The sequence below is a fragment of the Schistocerca gregaria genome, chromosome 5 (genome assembly GCF_023897955.1).
Source record: "Schistocerca gregaria isolate iqSchGreg1 chromosome 5, iqSchGreg1.2, whole genome shotgun sequence".
Lineage (NCBI taxonomy): Eukaryota > Metazoa > Arthropoda > Insecta > Orthoptera > Acrididae > Schistocerca > Schistocerca gregaria.
In genome coordinates, this window is record NC_064924.1 from 117,673,429 (window position 1) to 117,692,951 (window position 19,523).

Consider the following 19,523-nt stretch of genomic DNA (forward strand, 5'->3'; position numbering starts at 1 on the left):
ATTACACACAGATATGAAATAAAGTACGTGACTTCCTGTATGCTTGACACATATTTAATGTGAGCCCATCAATATGAGGTGCAGGCAAGAGCATCGGGTCGTTTATGCTGGTTGCTTTTCATTCATTTCCGGAAATAGATTCGGTTTAACGTAAGTAAACTTATGCGGATTGTGTAAACACATTTATCGTGTTGGGTGAAGTTGTTAATAGTGACTCTAAGAGGGCATTTGATTTCGTTTTGGTTGCTGTACTACACCCCCCCCCCCCCCCCCCCACCCATCCCCCGTGAATGGACTTTGCCGTTAAAGGGGAGGCTTGCGTGCCTCAACCATACAGATAGCCGTACCGTAGGTGCAACCACAACGGAGGGGTATCTGTTGAGAGGCCAGACAAACGTGAGGTTCCTGAAGAGGGGCAGCAGCCTTTTCAGTAGTTGCAGGGGCAACAGTCTGGATATTGACTGATCTGGCCTTGCCATACCAACCAAAACGGCCTTGCTGTTGTGCTACTGCGAACGGCTGAAAGGTAGGGGAAACTACAGTCTAATTTTTCCCGAGGGCATGCAGCTTTACTGTATAATTAAATGATGATGGCGTCCTCTTCGGTAAAATATTCCGGAGGTAAAAAAGTACCCCATTCGGATCTCCTGGCGGGGACTACTCAAGAGGACGTCGTTATTAGGAGAAAGAAAACTGGAGTTCTAAGGATCGGAGAGTGGAATGTCAGATCCCTTAATTGGGCAGGAAGGTTAGAGAATTTAAAAAACGAAATGGATAGGTTATAGTTAGGTATCGTGGGAATTAGTGAAGTTGGGTGGCAGGAGCAACAAGCCCTTTGGTCAGGTGAATACAGGGTTATAAATACAAAACCAAATAGGGGTAATGCCGGAGTAGGTTTAATAATGACTAAAAAAATAGGAATTCGGGTAAGCTACTACAAACAGCATGGTGAACACATTACTGTGGCCACGATAGACACGAAGCCCACGCCTACTACAGTAGTACAAGTTTATATGCCAACTAGCTCTGCAGATGAAGAAATTGATGAAATGTGTGATGACATAAAAGAAATTAATAGGGTAGTGACTGGAGACGAAAATTTAATAATCATGGGAGACTGGAATTCGACAGTAGGAAAAGGAAGAGAAGGAAACATAGTAGTTGAATATGGATTGGGGCTAAGATATGAAAGAGGAAGCCGCCTGGTAGAATTTTGCCTGGAGCATAACTTAATCATAGCTAACACTTGGTTCAAGAATCATGAAAGAAAGTTGTATACATGGAAGAACCCTAGAGATACTAGAAGGATTCAGATAGATTATATAATGGTACTACAGAAGTTTAGGTTCGAGATTTTAAATTGTAAGACATTTCCAGATGCAGATAAGACATTTACAAGGGCAGATGTGGACTCTGACCACAATCTATTTGTTATGAACTGTAGCATAAGGGAACAATTGACAGGAATGGAGGAAAGAAATACATTAGAGGAATACATTTGAGGAATGAAATAGTGAAGGCAGCAGAGGATCAAGTAGGTAAAAAGACGAAGGCTAGTAGAAATCCTTGGGTAACGGAAGAGATACTGAATTTAATTGGTGAAAGGAAAAGATACAAAAATGCAGTAAGTGAAGCAGGCAAATAGGAATCCAATCGTCTCAAAAATGAGATCGACAGGAACTACAAAATGGCTAAGCAGGGATGGCAGAGGACAAATGTAAGGATGTAGAGACTTATCTCATGAAGCGAAAGATAGATACTGCCTACAGGAAAATTAAAGAGACCTTTGGGGAAAACAGAACCACTTGTATGGATATCAAGAGCTCAGATGGAAAACAAGTTCTACGCAAAGAAGGGAAAGCAGAAAGGTGGAAGGAGTATATAGAGGGTCTATACAAGTGCAATGCTCTTGAGGACAATATTATGGAAATGGAAGACGAGATAGATAAAGATGAAATGCGAGATATGATACTGCGTGAAGAAATTGACAGAGCACTGGAAGACTAAGTCGAAACAAGGCCCCGGAAGTAGACAACATTCCATTAGAACTACTGACAGCTTTGGGAGAGCCAGTCCTGACAAAACTCTACCATCTGGTTAGCAAGATGTATGAGATAGTCGAAATTCCCTCAGACTTCATGAAGAAGATAATAATTCCAATCCGAAAGAAAGCAGGTGTTGACAGATGTGAAAATTACCGAACTATCAATTTAATAATTCACAGCTGCAAAATACTAAAGCGAATTAATTACAGACGAATGGAAAAACTGCTAGAAGCCGACCTCGGAAAAGATCAATTTGGATTCCGTAGAAATGTTGGAACACGTGAGGCAATACTGACCCTACGACTTATGTTAGAAGAAAGATTAAGGAACGGCAAACCTACGTTTCTAGCATTTGTAGACTTAGAGAAAGCTTTGGACAATGTTGACTGGAATACTCTCTTTCAAATTCTGAAGGTAGCAGGGGTCAAATAAAGGGTTCGAAAGGCTATTTACAATTTGTACACAGACCAGATGGCTGTTATAAGAGTCGAGGGACATGAAAGGCAAGCAGTGGTTGGGAAGGGAGTGAGACAGGGTTGTAGCCTCTCCCCGATGCTATTCAATCTGTATATTGAGCAAGCAGTAAAGGAAACAAAGGAAAAGTTCGGAGTAGGTATTAAAATCCACGGAGAAGAAATAAAAACAAGAAATAAGAACTTTGAGGTTTGTCGATGACATTGTAATTCTGTCAGAGACAACAAAGGATTTGGAAGAGCAGTTGAACGGAATGGACAGTGTCTTGAAAGGAGGTTATCAGATGAAAATCAACAAAAGCAAACGAGGATAATGGAATGTAGTCGAAGTAAGTCGGGTGATGCTGAGGGAATTAGATTAGGAAATAAGACACTTAAAGTAGTAAAAGTGTTTTCTATTTGGGAGCAAAATAACTGATGATGGTCGAAGTAGAGAGGATATAAAATAAAGACAGGCAATGACAATGAATGCGTTTCTGAAGAGGAGAAATTTGTTAACCTCGAGTATTTATTTTAGGCGTCAGGAAGTCGTTTCTGAAAGTTTTTGTATGGAGTGTAGCCGTGTGTGGAAGTGAAACATGGGCGATAAATAGTTTAGACAAGAAGAGAATAGAAGCTTTCGCAAAGTGGTGCGACAGAAGAATGCTGAAGATTAGATGGGTAGATAATGTAACAAATGACGAGTTACTGAATGGAATTGAGGAGAACAGGAATTTGTGGCACAACCTGACTAGAAGAAGGAGTCGGTTGCTAGGACATGTTCTGAGGCATCAAGGGATCTCTAATTTAGTACTGGAGGACAGTGTGGAGGGTAAATATCGTAGAGGGAGACCAAGAGATGAATATACTAAGCAAACTCAGAAGGATGTAAGCTGCAGTAGGTACCGAGAGATGAAGAAGCTTGCACAGGGTAGAGTAGCATGGAAGGCTGCATCAAACAAGTCGCAGGGCTGAAGACCACAACAACGGCAACAACAACTACTACTAATACTACTACTACTACCACATCTAATATGGGGCCTGTTGTTACATTGATTTCTTGGCGTGAACTTCCAGGCTGTGGCAAGCAGCAGCACTTTGGACGTGACATTCAGAGTTAAACGCACACTAGACCGAACCCCGGCATAAAAGGGTCGAGGTGTTCTGCGAATTGTCTGCAGACCGCTACAGGTAGAGGCGGCCGCAATCCTACGGACTGTTTGCTTGAAAGTAGAGGACTTGATGCAGGGTCAGGTGAGACTCGGCAGAGTGATAGTGTGGGTCGAGACATCAGACTCACTAAAGGCGAAGTCCAGCTGGGGAAACGTGCTTTTACGGCATGTGTCCTGTTAGGGACAAGCGTTCTGTAAGCTTTAGTTCTGCAGTGAGGAATTCGGCGAAGCTGCGGGCGCCCGTCAGGCCTGCGTCAAAGAAGCGTTCAGCGTGATGTCTCTTGACCGCCCTAAAATACACGGAAATACGACTCAAAGAACTGTAGTAACGCTGTGCCTCGCAGGCTGTCGCCAGAGGACGAAATTACTTCTCTTTCAATCGTTTCTTCAAGGGCTAGAAAACCACACTACCAGCTAAAACTGACCACTGATTGGGTACTGTAGTGTGACGTCAGTAGGACGTAGCATGTGAGTTGATATTTTGCAGAATAGAGAGGCAGTAAGCGAGATTATAGGATTTGACGTATTCGCCAGCTCCTGGTGGGAGATCTCTAAGAACAAAAGCTTTACGCCATTCGTGGAGAAAGTCTAACTTTTTAAGAATTGACAGAGAAAATGTTGTGGCGCAAAACATAGAGGCTTCGTGCTGCGTTCTAAAAGAGATGGACCGGTGCTTCTGAGCCAGTATGAGACATTAAGGACTTGACTTTGGTCTTAGTTGGGATGGCATATTTCGAAAGATGCCATCTTCTGCAGCGGAAAGTGACGGAGTCCGATGTTCGAGTTCGCAGCGGAGCACTTCTAGATGGCCATTTGATAGCAGGCAGCCTCGCTATCAGCGGTCTGCTCACGTTACATCAGCAAGTATGGCGAGAATTACTTGCAACGCCGCCACATTAGGATAAATGGAGCTTACGGATTTCACATCATTTTACAGTCACAGTTGCACGAATGACTCCATACAATCACTGTTATTGACGCGTAGGCGGATTGCGATAAAGTCATTAGGAAAGGGAGACGATGTTTAGGAAATAGCAACGCCCCAAAAAGTAACATGGCCAGCCGTTACTTTAACTATCTCATTTTCATCTGAATCAGTGTTCAACTGTGCATCAAGTAACTTCATGTTAACGCCGTTTTATTTTGTTGTTTATTTAAACTTTTGTAATAACATCTAAGTTCACGCAATTTACGCTACTGATTAACATTGTAATCATTCCATCATGATTGTTATTTCGCAGATAAATTGCAAATAGCCCAACTTAAGTCATATTGCTAGGGTCACAATCTACTAATGCGTTACTTTAATCCATTGCGCACGTTTAATTCAGTACTGATTCAATATGATGGGGCTGTCTCATAATTATTTCCGAAAAATGGTTTTTCCGTCACATTAGGGTTTCATATAAATTTGCATGTTCTTTGCCAGTACCTAAGTAAAATATGGACACTTTCTGATGTAATCAGGAGATGTAACCTTTTACAATGATTAATTTTGTGAACACTTAGCACAATAATTTTATTGAACAATTGCTGGTATTAAAAGTTAACATACGTGCTCTAATTTCAGTTATTATATTTTTATGGATTCTGTTTTATTTTTTTAGTTACCATCACCTTTACGAAGAGCGAGGAAAAGTTCAGACTTATTTTCTTTTACATATTCGTGATTTGATAGTATATTTCGTTGAGTTTCAGGCATTATTTTGACATAGTTTCTGCTTAAGTAGGGATCATTAATTATTTGAAAGAAAACGGGAAGTAAGTCAAGATTAGAACAGAAACAGCCTAAGAATAAGCAGTTAGACAACACAGAGCAAAACCAAGATAGGGATTGAGTAAAAACAAGAAAGGATCAACATCTGAAAATAAGCGGTAATGACATAGGAGCAGAAGATAACATGGAATGGGACAAGGTAGCGAGAAGAAGACGCAGTAGTTTCACAACACGTCCAAGCAATCTTGAAACTTATAAACTACAAAATAGAAGAAAATGATAAACCAGATGCGCCATCACAAAGAGATGCTTGGTTGAGTTAAACTGAAACAGGATAAGGAAAACTTTTCATCTCGAATTTATGAAGTAAAAAAATGGGAAGGCTTGAGGACGAAGGAAAGCAGCGAAGAAGAGAGGAAGGAAGACAGGTAAGACGCACAGGAACCATAGGAAACTATACAAGAAACCAGGAAAGTAATGAAAGAAATCGATCAGTAAGGCGGCGGCTTCCGTTCCTGCAGCGGCGCAGACGAGTACAGCGTTCTTGCTTGTTTGTGGGCTTTCTGGGTACAGTCTCGTGTTTTTTTTTTTTTTGTTTTTTTTTTTTTTGTTACGGTGTAGTGTAGAGTTGTACCGTCCTTAGTGTGGACAGGGATCATGACTGCTGTGTTCGGTTGCTGGTTGAGTTGGTCACCCATAGCAACTCCAGCTGGTTCTGGTTTTGGTCACGCGGCTTGGGACTGTTGACAGTGGGTGTTAGTGTGGGGAACCGGACATGGGGATCCGAGGGCGTCCAGCACGTTCCCCCGACTGGTCAGCTGCCATTGATGCCCCAGTTACTGCCCGCACTGAGACTGATCTCTCATCCACTGTCGAGTGGGAGCCCCTGCAAATCTATAGCAGACAGCGAAAGACTTTCCATTGCGCTGTTCAAAAGGCGTCCCTGGTTAATCTGAAAAACACGTTTAAGGTACCATCTGTGGATTATAAGATCTTGAGCTAGATTCAGTCACTTGTCCTGTTTTATGGGAAGTCTCTCAGCCTGAAGTCACAGAGGGCAGAACTGCTGGTCGTTTGGAGTTCCAATGTGGCCCCTCAGAAACATGGCTGACAAGGATGGAAATAAATACAGTGCACAATCTGAGTGAACGCCGGAGGGAGTAACCCAAGGTTATTCCCTGAAGAGCACAGGGTGCAGCCAATGGCAGGTTATGGCTCATTCTGAAAACTAATGTTGTGTGCCACTTTCGATCAGAAGAGGTTCTCTCAGCACGTAGGCGGATAGCTAAACTGATTACCTCAGCCAATCCTGCTTGCAGAATAAAGGCAGAGCTCACCATCAGCAGCATCGTCCACAGGACTGGTTGCAGACCTTCCGTTCCTAGCTGAGTGGAGGGTATAAATCAGAGGCTCAAACGGTTCTGAGAAAGTGTATGGTGCAGATTCCTCTACTTGCGCCGTAGAGTGGTGTGGTATTGGGTCCCTTTTAATAGGTCAAAGGTCCACTAAACACAAGACGCTGCTACGTGGGTAGTAGGGGACTTTATGGAGTGAACTGGACGGTTTTTTAGGTTAGACGATCTCGAGAAAGAGTCCGAAAGGGTGCAGGTCAAAGACTTGACATGATGGGACCTAAGAGCTCTAGGTATTATAGTACTAAGTTGTTGCAGCTGCACTGAAAAGGAACCAGAGCTCCAGGAGCTAATAGAAAGCACTGAACCTTAATCATTATAGGTACTGAAAGCTGGGTAAGCTTCCCTGAAATTTTTACAAAGGACCTAATGGTGTTCGGGAAGGGTAAAGTAAATACAACTGGTTGTATAGTGTATATTGCTGTTGGCAGCAGGCTAACATGTGCCGGAATCGAAATAGATACATTCCGTGAGTTAGTATGAGCAAATGTTATAATTTACAGCCGAAATAAAATAACGATTGCTTCCTTCTACCGACTTCCCGACTGAGGTATTACAGAGGATGAAGCGTCAACACACCACTTGCACAACTATATTTGGTGGTGACTACCATCTATCCTCCATATGTTTCCGAAAATATATTTTAATGTTGGTGGTAAGCATAAAATATCTTCCGAAATCGTACTGAATCCTATCTCGAAATTTATTTTAAACAGTTACTTCAGGAGCCCATTCAACGTGTAAATGGTTTCGAAAACGTACCCGACTTCTCGGCAATACTGAACAAATAGGGAGCATTATGACGGATACAGGGTTTAGTGACCACAAGAACGTTGTAATGAGACGGAGCATCGCAACATCCAAATACGCTAAAACTAAACGCATAATAAGTCTATTTAAAAAAAGGACATTAAAATTGGCTTGACGATATCACTAAGAGACAACCTCCATGCCTTCCGAAGTAAATATGAAAGCGTAGACAAGCTGTGGCTTCTTATACAAGGCGTGCCTCTCAGGCCGGCGACACGTAGAACACATAAAGGCGTGTGTTAACGCCCGGGTTCATACCACTAATCAGGAAGTAGTTCCAGTAAACTCACATGGGAGGAAAGTAAAGTCGATTGTTATCCGCAAGGTAGTTATAATATTTTATTGTAATCAAATAGGAACATTGCAAGAACATCATTTTTCAACATAGTCTCCTTGCGTTTCAACGCACTTGATCCATCGTTGTACAAGCTTCCTGATGCCCTCATGAAAGGAGGTTCTTGGTTGAGCTGCGAGCCAGGAATGCATCGATTCTTTGACTGCTTCGTCCGAGACAAATTGACGCCCCCTTCATGCCTGTTTGAGAGGACCAAACAAGTAATAGAAGAGGCAAGATCGGAGCTATATGGAGAATGATCCAGTACTTAAAATTCGAGTTTCTGGAGCGTTTCAGCAGTGTGGACAGCAGTATGGGGACGGGTATTGTTGTGCAACAACACAACAACTTTTGTGAGCAATTCTCAACGTTTGCTTCGAATTGCAGGCCTTAGCCTTGCACTAAGCATCTCACTATTGCGTACACTGTTTATTGTTGTGCCTCTTTCCCCATAATGCTCCAGTAGTGGACCTTGCGCGTCTCAGAAAACCGCAAGCATCTGCTTCCTGCGGACGGTTGGGTCTTGAATTTTTTCCTTGCACGGCGAATTTGGATATTTCCATTCCATACTCGGCCGTTTACTGTCCGGCTCGTAATGTTGAGCCCATGTTTCGTCGCCAGTAAATATCCTGTCTAAGAAGTTGTCCCCTTCGTTACCGTAGCGATGAAAATGTTTTTTTGCACACGTTCAAGCGCGTTTGTTTATGCAACTGTGTGAGTTGGATTGGGACCCATCTTACACAAATTTTATGAAACCCAAGTCTGTTGTGGATAATTTCGTAGGCAGAACTGTGACTAATTTGCAGATGCCACTTCGTCAATAGTTAATCGTCAGTCTAAGAGAATCATTTCACGTGAACGCTCAATGGTTTCTTTATCTGTGGCGGTAAACCGTCGTCCGGCTCCTTCATCGGGCGTAGCACTTGTGCGACGATTTCGGAATTTTTCAATCCATTCGGAGACACTCCGTTGTAGCAAAACACTGTTCTCGTGCTGTAACGAAAGTCTTCGATGAATTTCGGCTCCTGATACGCTTTCCGACCACAAAAAATGGATCTCTGAACGTTTCTCTTCTTTGGTGCTAATAGACAGCGAGCAGCCATGATTAACGGCCCTAACTAGGACCTTGAAAATTGCAAAGATATAACAGCAAATAAATAAAGCACGTGTCAACAACGAAAAACGACAGTACTACAAAAATAAACAAAAAACATAACTAAATTAGCAATCCGTCTTCAGGCCACGAGTGGCCTACCGGGACCATCCGACAGCCGTGTCATCCTCGTGGAGGATGTGGATAGAAGGGGTGTGGGGTAAGCACACCGCTCTCCCGGCCGTTATGTTGGTATTCTTGACCTAAGCCGCTACTATTCGGTCGAGTAGCTCCTCAATTGGCATCACGAGGCTGAATGCAGCAGGAAAAATGGCAACAGCGCATGGCGGCCTGGATGGTCATCCATCCAAGTGCCGACCACGCCCGACAGCGCTTAACGTAGATGATATCACGGGAACCAATGTACCCACTGCTGCAAGACCAATGCAAAACATAATTAAATTGCGTATAGTAATTGGCTTACCCTCGTATAAGTCCGGTGTGGAACAGCAAAGTGTTTTTGTAAACGCACAGTCAACATGGAAACGCCTAGCTACCAGGGCTCTAAATCCAACGGGCAGAAACCAAGGTCCACAACTCGACACAGCCGTAACAAACCAAAACACCAGAGATGGGTTACAGAGAACCAGAACGACTAAAGAGGTGGTCGAGAGACGCAAAGGTTAAACCGAACACTTGCCGAACTTAGGTCAACTCAGAAAAGGCAGCAACTTCTACAGTTCACGGGGGGAGTTAATGATACACACCCATTTCCGCTAAGATGTCGAGAAGTCTCCAGAACAGAACACAAGGTGCGCCTTCAGATTAACTAGAAAAATATAACACAACAGTAAGGCGACAATATCTAGGATTATTCTTTCAGGAATTCACGTAAGCAAAGAGCTAACCCAGCATTCAGAATTTATAACTAGGATCAAAATTTGTATCTGGTATTACAGCGCCACAGCGCTCCAGCGGATAACGGAAGTTGAAAAGATGACACTAAGTAGTGGAAAGACGGCCACGGTGGGCGATGATCCCCTCCCACCCGACGCGAACACCTGTGGCCCTCTCTGTTTGAAAAACGATGGGGCCGTCTCCTGTCTGTTCTTGTGGTCGCATCCTACCTCCTACCGCCACTTCCGTCCAGTCCAAGCCACTCCGTGTGACTCACCTACTTCGGTCTCTTCGTCCGCCGTACTACCAACCGTGACCTATCGCGGCCACCTTTTCTGAAAACGAGGTGCCACCGAGAGGCGAAAGCCTCCGCCAGAAGAAGAACATCTCAGAAGCGAACGGACAGATCCCGGGAATTCGAAGGAACCTGAGCGGCATGGCTCAGTCACTGCTGCTTTGGTTAGCATCTAAAAAAAACAATTCCGCTGAAAACGCTACAAAAGCAGTGATTTATGTTGGCCTGACGTGCTAAACATTAGTAACTTTCAGAGAAGCATCATGAGTGTGGAATTTTAAGTAAAACATACATTTTCCTTTGTTGTCAAGTTAAAAATTTGCTTCTTTTGAGAAGACACAGCAGAGTATACACAATGTAACCTCACTAACAGGATGTGCAGACGCAGTTGTCAGAGAATCCTGAAACAGTGGTTTGTTAAGTTTATTAAGTGGGGAAATGAGGACAAGTGAGCTGGCCATTGTGACCGAGCGGTTCTTCGCGCTTAACTCCGGAACCGCACTGCTCCTATGGTCGCAAGATCAAATCCTGCCTTGGGCATGGATGTGTGTGCTGACCATAGGTTAGTTAGGTTTACGTAGTTCTACGTCTATGGGACTGATGACCTCAGATGCTAAGTCCCATACAGCTCAGAGCCATTTCAACCATTTTTAAGGACAACTGAGGTAAACACCTTGTGTGTTGCCTGTTTTTTTTTGTATGTCTGCAGTGCGATAGACTGCATTAATAAACTCACAGCGCTGTGCGACCTCTGTAAGAGACTCTGTGGCTGGTCGGACTCGCAGTTAGAAATGGATAGCCAACAGTGACGGAAGTTAGAAGTTAATTGTCAGCAGTGATGGAAGTTATAGGGTAATAGGAGCGATGGAGCGTAGGTGTGATGTGATGTGATCCAGTCATGGAGGTTTACTATTGGTAGTATATGGATTGTAAAATGATAATGGAATTATGAATGACTGTATAAATTTTGGAACTGGATGTCACATGATTAAGGTAAAATCTGCTAATCAAATTATTTGCTCTGCAACAAAATACCTGTTAGTAGGTAGAGCGTACACTAGTTAAAATCTTTTGATTTAGCTGGCTCTATACTTGCTGCATTTGCTGTAGTTGGTTTCATGAAGATTTTCTGTGAGGTAAGTGACTTATGTAATGTATAGGTTATTGTTAGGATTTTTTCTAATTCAGGGCCACTATTTTGTGTCAATAGTTAAATTGCGTTATCCTTGTATGTCGCGGGTCATAAATAAATAGAGTAGGTTTTAGTTGCATTTCTCTCGAATAATTCTGTAGGTCAGAACTGAAACGGTAAAGACAAGAAAGTGTCAATAGTTCAGTTTCACTCAGCAGTTGCAGAATTAAATTTAGAAGTCTCACCTTCTCGGTTGTTTCAGTTCAAGTAAAATCATATTAAGAAGTTTGAAGCTTACGGTATAGGACAACCTCAGCACAAAGTTGAACGTGTAATATCTTAAGTTGCTCCACGACCCACAGCATTTCTTATTTCGACAGCCTTTGATGACCCTAACAAATTAACTTCTTTCATCGGAGAAGTCTGTAGATATTGGAATAACACAGTAGATAATGAAGGTTCGCATGTTAACCATATGACAAAATACTCTCCTCTTTGCGTGCTATCATTTCTCAAAATCTCGTTTCGATATCAGAAACTGTTTGAGATGTTAGGAATGTTTTGGATAGTTCTTTCTGGTTATAAAACTGGTGCTGGTTCACGCGATCGCTAATGGGTGAGCTACATAAGAGAAATTTCCTCTAGAGACCTCCATTTAAATGTAAAGAAAAAGTCGATGTATTACCTAAATTTTATATGCAACAACGTGTTATGTAGTTGGAACGAAATACAAAATCATAACGATCCTACTCTTCATCGCAAACTTTCTCCAATTTCGCAAAAATGTTGCTTAAATGCAAATAGCACATAACTAAGACCATAACGAAGCTGACATGTAAACCTATAACTAATGAAAAAATTAAATTCTTTAGCTAATAGTTTTTATAAAATAGTTTGAAAGAGACTGTAGAGCGTGCGCCTCGATTCTGTAAGATCAGCACGTCGCCAATTGCTCGATATTGGGCCGATAATGGCGTCATCTTCTTTCAGACACATCCCTCTCCCAGAATCAGAGTTTTAAGACACACAGGTATCATGGTAGGGCGTTAATTTAATATGTTGTGCATATATAATCCAGCACGCATTGTCAAGAGTGGGTCTATCTCACAGTTAATTCCGACACAGATATTTCCCTTTTTTTACAGCACTGGGATTACACAACAAGACTAATACAATTTCAGTATACATTCATGTCTTTTATTTACTTTAAGAATATCAGTAGAGTTCCTGACACTGTCCTCTTAGGTTTCTGTCAGGCAGTGGCCATTGGCAGATTTCGTGTACTGATCAGAACTGCTGCATGCTGTGTCACTAGATGACCACTGCTTCGCGTTGTCAGGAACTGGCGTGGTCAGGATATAACAGACTGAACAGACACCCTGTTGTAATACAATGCAAAATAAAACATTGTGTTGTGGTTGGCAGGAGAGCCAACACAAGGTTACTAAAGGATGCCGAAAAGCACGCGTCACAGCTCACGCAGGCTGGCGTGAGGTCTGTAACATGACAAGAGAATTAGAATTGAGAAAAACGGACGTAGCTGGTGGAATACTTAACTTTAATCCATTAATGACGAACGTCGCTCTTGACATTACATGATTCACAGTATCAATAGCAACAGATAATGGCGCCTTGCTAGGTCGTAGCAAATAACGTAGCTGAAGGCTATGCTAACTATCGTCTCGGCAAATGAGAGCGTAGAAGTCAGTGAACCATCGATAGCAAAGTCGGCTGTACAAGTGGGGCGAGTGATAGGATGTCTCTCTAGACCTGCCGTGTGGCGGTGCTCGGTCTGCAATCCCTGATAGAGGCGACACGCGGGTCCGACTTATACTACCGGACCGCGGCCGATTTAAAGGCTACCACCTAGCAAGTATGGTGTCTGGCGGTGACAGAATTTAATAATGTCGGATTACCTGATATTGCCCAGACGGGAAAAACGTGGGTGTTGTTGTGGTCTTCAGTCCAGAGCCTGGTTTGATGCAGCTCTCCATGCTACTCTATCCTGTGCAAGCTTCTTCATCTCCCAGTACGTAATGCAGCCTACATCCTTCTGAATCTGCTTAGTGTATTCATCTCTTTGTCTCCCTGTAATATTTTTACCCTCCGCGATGCCCTACAATTCTAAATTTATGATCCCTTGATGCCTCATAATATGTCCTACCAACGCATCCCTTCTTCAAGTCAAGTTGTGCCACAAAGTTCTGTTCTCCCCAATTCTATTCAATACCTCCTCATTAGTTATGTGATCTACCCATTTGATCTTCAGCATTCTTCTGTAGCACCACATTACGAAAGCTTCTATTCTCTTTTTGTCTAATCTATATACCGTCCACGTTTCACTTCCATACATGGCTACACTCCATACAAATACTTTCAGAAACGACTTCCTGACACTTAAATCTATACGCGATGTTAACAAATTTTTATTCTTCAGGAAAGCTTTCTTTGCCATTGGCAGTCTACATTTTACATCGTCTCTACTTCGACCACCATCAGTTATTCGTTTCCCCAAATAGCAAAATTCATTTACTACTGTAAGTGTCTCATTTCCTAATCTAATTCCCTCACCATCACCCGACTTAATTCGACTACATTCCATTATTCTTGTTTTGCTTTTGTTGATGTTCATCTTATATCCTCCTTTCAAGACACTCACTGTCCATTCCGTTCAGCTGCTCTTCCAGGTCTTTTGCTGTCTCTGACAGAATTACAATGTCATCGGTGAACCTCAGAGCTTTTATTTCATCTCCATAGAATTTAATTCTTACTTCGAATTTTTCTTTAGTTTCCTTTACTGCTTGCTCAATATACAGATTGAATAACATCCGGGATGCGCTAGAACCCTGTCTCACTCCCTTCCCACCACTGCTTCCCTTTCATGTCCATCGACTCTTGTAACTGCTATCTGTTTCAACTCCATTCTTTCAGTGCTCTGTCAAACTCCTCATGCAGTATCATAGCTCCCATTTCATTTTCATCTATATACTCTTCTATTTCGATAATATTGTCCTCAAGAACATCGCCCTTGTATAGACCCTTTATATACTCCTTCCACCTTCCTGCTTTCCCTTCTTTTCTTAGAAGTGTGTTTCCATTTGAGCTCTTGATATTCATGCAAGTGTTTCACTTTTCTCCAAAGGTCTCTTTAATTTTCCTAAAGGAAGTATCTACCTTACACCTAGTGATATATGCTCTACATCGTTATATTTGTCCTCTAGCCATACCTGCTTAGCCATTTTGAACTTCCTGTCTCTCTCATTTTTGAGACGTTTGTATTCCATTTTGCCTGCTTCATTTACTGCATTTTTGTACTTTCTCCTTTCTTCAATTAAATTCAGTATCTATTCTGTTACCCAAGGATTTCAACTAGCCCTCGTCTTTTTACCTACTTCATCCTCTGCTGCCTTCACTACTTCATCTATCAAAGCTACCCATTGTTCTTCTACTGTATTTCTTTCCCCCATTCTTGTCAATCTTTCCCTAATGCTCGTCTTGCAACTCTCTACAACTTCTGGTTCTGTCAGTTTATCGAGGTCCCATCTCCTTTAAATCCCACCTTTTTGTAATTTCTTCAGTTTTAACCTACAGTTCATAACCAATAGACTGTGGCCAGAGTCCACGTCTGTCCCTGGAAATGTCTTACTATTTAAAACCTGGTTCTTGAATCTCTGTCTTACCGTTATATAATCTATCTGAGACCTTCCACCATCTCCAGGCTTCTTCCACGTATACAACCTTCTTTCATGATTCTTGAACCAATTCTTAGCTATGATCACGTTATGGTCTGTGCAAAATTCTACCAGGTGGCTTTCTCTTTCATTCCTTACTCCCATTTCGTATTCTTCTACTACTTTTCCTTCTCTCTTTTTCCTACTATCGAGTTCCAGTCACTAATGGCTATTAAATTTTCGTCTTCTTTCTCTATCAGAATAATTTCTTTCATCTCATCATACATTACATCACTATCTTCGTCATTTGCGGAGTTACTTGGCATATAAACTTGTACTACTGTGGTAGGCGTGCGCTTCGTATCTATCTTGGCCACAATAGATCGTTCACTTTGCTGTTTGTAGTAGCTTACCCGAATTCCTATTCTCCTATTCATTATTGAACCTACTCTTGCATAACCCCTGTTTGATTTTGTATTTATAACTCTGTATTCACCTGACCAGAAGTCTTGTTCCTCCTGCCACCGAACTTCACTAATTCCCACTATATCTAACTTTAACCTATCCACTTCCCTTTTTAAATTTTCTAACCTACCTGCCCGATTAAGGGATCTGACATTTCACGTTCCGACCCTTAGAACGCCAGTTCTCTTTCTCCTTATAACAACATCCTCCTGAGTAGTCTCCGCCCGGAGATCCGAATGGGTGACCCTTTTACCTCCGGAATATTTTATCCAAGAGAACGCCATCATCATTTAACCATACATTAAAGCTGCATGCCCTCGGGAAAAATTACGGCTGTAGTTTCCTCTTGCTTTCAGCCATTCGTAGTACCAGCACAGCAAGGCCGTTTTGGTTAGTGTTACACGGCCAGATCAGTCAGTCATCCAGACTGTTGCCCCTGCAACTGCTGAAATGGCTGCTGCCTCTCTTCAGGAACCACACGTTTGTCTGGCCTCCGTTGGGGTTGCACCTACGGTACGGCTATCTGTATCACAAACCTCCCCAGCAATGGCAATGTCCATGGTTCATGAGGGGACAACGTGTGTATGTTAGTTAATAAATTTGAAAAGCTACAAGGTGTACATTTCTTGGCAAAACAATACATGCTATTTCACTCTTTAAAAAATGCTAATGCCTTTTCTTCCTTCTCTCCTTCATGGTTGACTGTCCTAATACATCTCCGGGATATTTCTCGAAGCTACGGCATTATCGTCACCTACAATCCATGACGCGTGTGGTTCAACTTATTTCGCTAATTTTTGGTATTATCTTAGATTTTACTATAATTAGTTATATTATCGTGGACCTCATTTTCAATACAAATTTCTGCGTATTATGCCTGGCCTGTCATTAATTTGATGTACACCGGCTGGCAGGTGATACAGTATTTACTTTTGCCTCCGTGGTGTCTACGACGATTAAGGAGCCAACGTAAATAATACAGGGAGTTTCAAAAAGATTTACCCAATTTCGCAAGACTATTTCTTCTAAATGAATGAAGATAGTAACTTGGAATGATTTTATAGATGTAAATAGGACCATATTGTTTTTAGTTTATGAAGAACCATCTGTTTTTGCAAGGTTATAGATTTCATACGTACGCGCGTGAATCTTTGGGTTACTTCTTATTTTTAGGATAAACATTTTAAGCTACCTTTTACAAAACTGGGATTATAGAGCCGAACTGCTAAGCTTCTTGCGCTACAGGAAGTGCGTAGCCGTATTCTGGACCACAGTGTGACTGAACCTCTCGAAGGACGCTTAACTCCTTCTGTAGCTGTGTGATTTTCGTCCTATAAGGACTGAAAAAAGAACGAACGAGCTGGCTGCAATAGGAAGTAACGTAATGGACGTTACATGAACCAGAAAGTTGCAGCTGGCACCAAGGCAAACATTTAGTTTAGTGCAATAAAATCAACCCAAATTTTCTGTCTTAGTCTTGTGAAACACATTGTCACTTCAGATTCTCAATAAAGTGGTTCGAGGTGTAGTGCAACAAATTTCTGTAACACACTTGATTTTGTTACTGGTAATTAATCACACTTCTTACCTAATTCATTCAACCACCTGCATCCAAACATGAACAATAGAGGGATCTGTAACTGTGTATCAGGTTTCAACTACTTCAAGTACGTCACAAAGACAGCTGTCTCTTACCGTTTGTACACAGATACAGCAGCTTAAGAGCGGAGTAGCACCTGACGCTATGTGGCGAAACGAGAGACGAAAAGAAATGAACTTCTGGTTCTGTCCTCACTGTGGGACCTGCAGTCGAGACGATGTGTGTCGACCTCTCTCTTCTGGATGACAAACGTTCATTTCGAGCTGTCACGGGATATTCGAGTTTAGACGGAAAGTAATGCGGGCTAGTCACGAAGCTCTCTCGGTGCTCTGTTCACCTGCGCATCTCGCTCTTTCTTCTGCAGGGGATTGTTTACCGTAGCCAGCTATCGCAGAAATTAGCTGTCAGGGGGCGTAACGGAGGGGAACAAATCATGTGGGAAGCAACGCTCTTCTTTGCTACAGTTCTGCAAAGATTGACGCGACAAATATCTGGGCTATCTCCTTATTGTCGGAAAAAGACATATCCTTACCGCACCCTTTTCAGACTATATTTATTAGAGATGTAAAATAAAGCTTGTAACAAAGCTAGAAACTACAAATTCAGTTCAAATAAAATTACTTTCCACATGTGATCAAATACTTTTTTTGGCCAACAGTAACTTACAGCGATAAACTACGCACCTAAAAACGTACATAGTACACGAAAACTTTGGCTTCACGTGAGGTCACACGCACCTCATTGATACTATTAATGCACGGGTGCATGTCTGTGTAGTGCATTTGTGCCACAAGATTGTCAACAGAAGCAGCAAAGTATATATTACGTGAGACAGTGCATGATGAAATTAAGGATGGAAATTCTAAAGTCATCAATCAAATCTAAGCATAAATGAAGACATGAAAAAGTGGATGATATTGATGCATACATTTACATCGAGAGTATCAAGAATCAAATATAGCATTTGAACTTAATTTTACACTTAAAGGATTGCGTTACTGGCGTTCACCAACTGTCTAACATATATACAAAAGAATATACTCGCGCAACCGGTCAGCCCTTTTCTACGGATCACAACTCGTGTCAGAAACAAACTGTTGTTGATAGATGCTGCGGGATTTTTGCACAGATATGAAATCAAAGTCTGTGCTGTTCTGCATTTAAGTGCAGTCTTCCTGTCCGTCTTCAGTCGGAAGATTTGTTTGACGCAGTTTTCCACGCTAAACTGCCCTGTGCAAGTCTCTTCAACTCTGAAAAACTGCTGAAAGCTACACCCATTTCAACCTAGTTGCCGTATACACACCATGATCTCCTTGTTAAAGTGCACTTCCCTACATTACTAAACTGACGACTCCTTGACGTCTCAGGGTGAGTCGTATCAACCGATCCCTTCTCGGAGTTAGACAGTATCATTAATTCCCTTTTTCACCAAACTCTATTCGGTACCCCTTCCTTAATTACAGTTTCTACCAGTAAAAATCTTCATCTTCCTTCTATAGCAAACCCTTTTTAAAAGCTTCTGAAATCCTTATCCTCCACGTTTTACACCCGATAACGCTACACTCCAGACAAATACCTTCAGAACAAGCTTCCTAACACTAAGATTGAAATTCGATGATACCAGATTTTTATTTTTGACAAAAGTTTCTCCACCTATGACGGGTCTGCATTTATATCCGTTCTACTTCTGCCACCATAAATTCCTTTTCAGCCCATAAAGCGAAACCCGTCTACCTTTAGTGTTTTATTTCCTAATTCTCTCAGCAGGGCTGATTTAATTCGTGTACATTCCATTAACAATTTACTTTTATTGACGTACGTCTTGCAATTCCTTTTAAACACGCTTTTTATTCTGTTCAGTTGGTGTTCCGAGTCTTTTGCAGTCTCTGACAGAATCAGAAAGTCAGCAGGAACAATGAACCTCAGAATCTTTATTCCTTCTTTTTCGACGTTAATTCCCATTTCCAACTTTTCATTTGTTTTCTTTAGTGCTTGCTCAGTGTGACTAACATTCAGGATAATCACCAACACTGTCTCGCAACCATTCTCAACCGACTTCATGTCATTCAGCTCTTACAAATGGAGTCTGGTACGTGTACGGTTTGTACACAGTCTTTCGCTTTCTGTAATTTATCTCTGATACTTAGAGAATTTCAAAAAGTATGTATTAGTCACCACTACCACAAACGCCCTCTGAATCAACAAATGCTGTAACGCAGATTTCTCTATCTTCAAACTGTCTTCTAAGATAAATCTTAGTGTCAGTATTGCCTCGAGTGGTCCTACATTCCCCTGGAACTCAGACCGATGTTCCCAGCGATCAGCTTCCACCAGATGTTCCATACTGGAGCAAATAACTCCTGTCGGTGTTTCGCCACTATGACCCACTAATCTGATTGCTCGGTAGTATTCACACCTGCCAGCACCT